Genomic DNA, 1,135 nt, shown 5'->3' with positions numbered 1-1,135 from the left:
TTCCACCCTGACGGGCTCCCAGCTGGACTAAGGCAGCAGGTACGGGGGTGTATGAGAGGGATTGGCTCCTGCAAGGGCCAGGACTTCGGATGCCCAGGGGTGATGTGCGAGGGGCTGAGCTCCTCCTGTCTGCAGCCAGTAGGTAAGTGGAATTATTTTTTTCTGGTATCTCTGGCTTGTCTCGCTTGGGGAAATAAATAGGAAAACTTTGTGTCCTTTGTGCACGAGATCTGTGAGTCTGGATGGAGCTGGCTCAGCTCTTTTCTTGTTACAGCTCACTTGTCCCAAGGGCAGAGCCGGGGAGTTGTCGGTGTTGGCAGGGGGGTCTGGGACCATGCCAGGGAGAGGCGGTGGTGTGTCTGCGAGTCAAAAGAGGAATGGCTGAGCTGCTGGCATCAGCTTCACCGCTTCAGCAGCCCTGAGGTCTGTTGCTTGGAGTTCAAGGTCTTTAGGAGTAAAAGACAATTCACTCCAGAAGGGGAGAGAAATCATCTTCAAAGCAGCATCAATTTCTCTGGGACCTCAGTGGATCCTCAGCACCAGTCCCCAGTGGGCTGCAACTATTTCATGAAGGCACTGGCAGCTCTGGGAGAGCAGGCAGAGAGGGACTGGATGGAAATGGGCTCCTGCCTGCAGCAGTTCAGGGTTCCCTCTGCTCACTCATGTTGCAGGAGTGTTAATGTTTTCCCCTCAATTTAACAAGCGTCCTGCCTCCTACAGTTATTTGAATCCTTGATGTAGCAAAGCGATTCACGGTTTCCTTTTCCACTTTTTCAGGCTTAATTAATGCTTGGGGGAGAGTGGTGGCTGAGTGAGATGTCCCAAGGTGCCCCCAGGGCAGATGTGCAGGAGGGCAGAGCAGTAGGTGCCCATGCAGCATCTGTGTGCTTGTGATAGCGGGGTCACAACCCCGGGCTTGCTTGCTTTGTACGCTTTATTTACAATGTCCCAAGAAATGATTTCCTGGGGTGTTGACGTGTTTTTCAGTGTGGATTTCCTCCCTCCCGCTGTGAGCTTGTTCTGGGCTCGGGACTTGAAAATAAAACAAGATCTTATTTGGAAGAGAACAAAAGACTTGGATGTAGCAATGAACTGGTTAATAACAACAGAAGTGTGTGTGTGTGGTGGGGGGGGG

This window comes from Athene cunicularia, assembly GCF_003259725.1.
Source record: "Athene cunicularia isolate RWA chromosome 4 unlocalized genomic scaffold, athCun1 chr4_part3, whole genome shotgun sequence".
NCBI classification, from domain to species: Eukaryota; Metazoa; Chordata; class Aves; order Strigiformes; family Strigidae; genus Athene; species Athene cunicularia.
The sequence above is the reverse complement of the archived record's forward strand: the minus strand, read 5'-3'. Positions refer to the sequence as shown.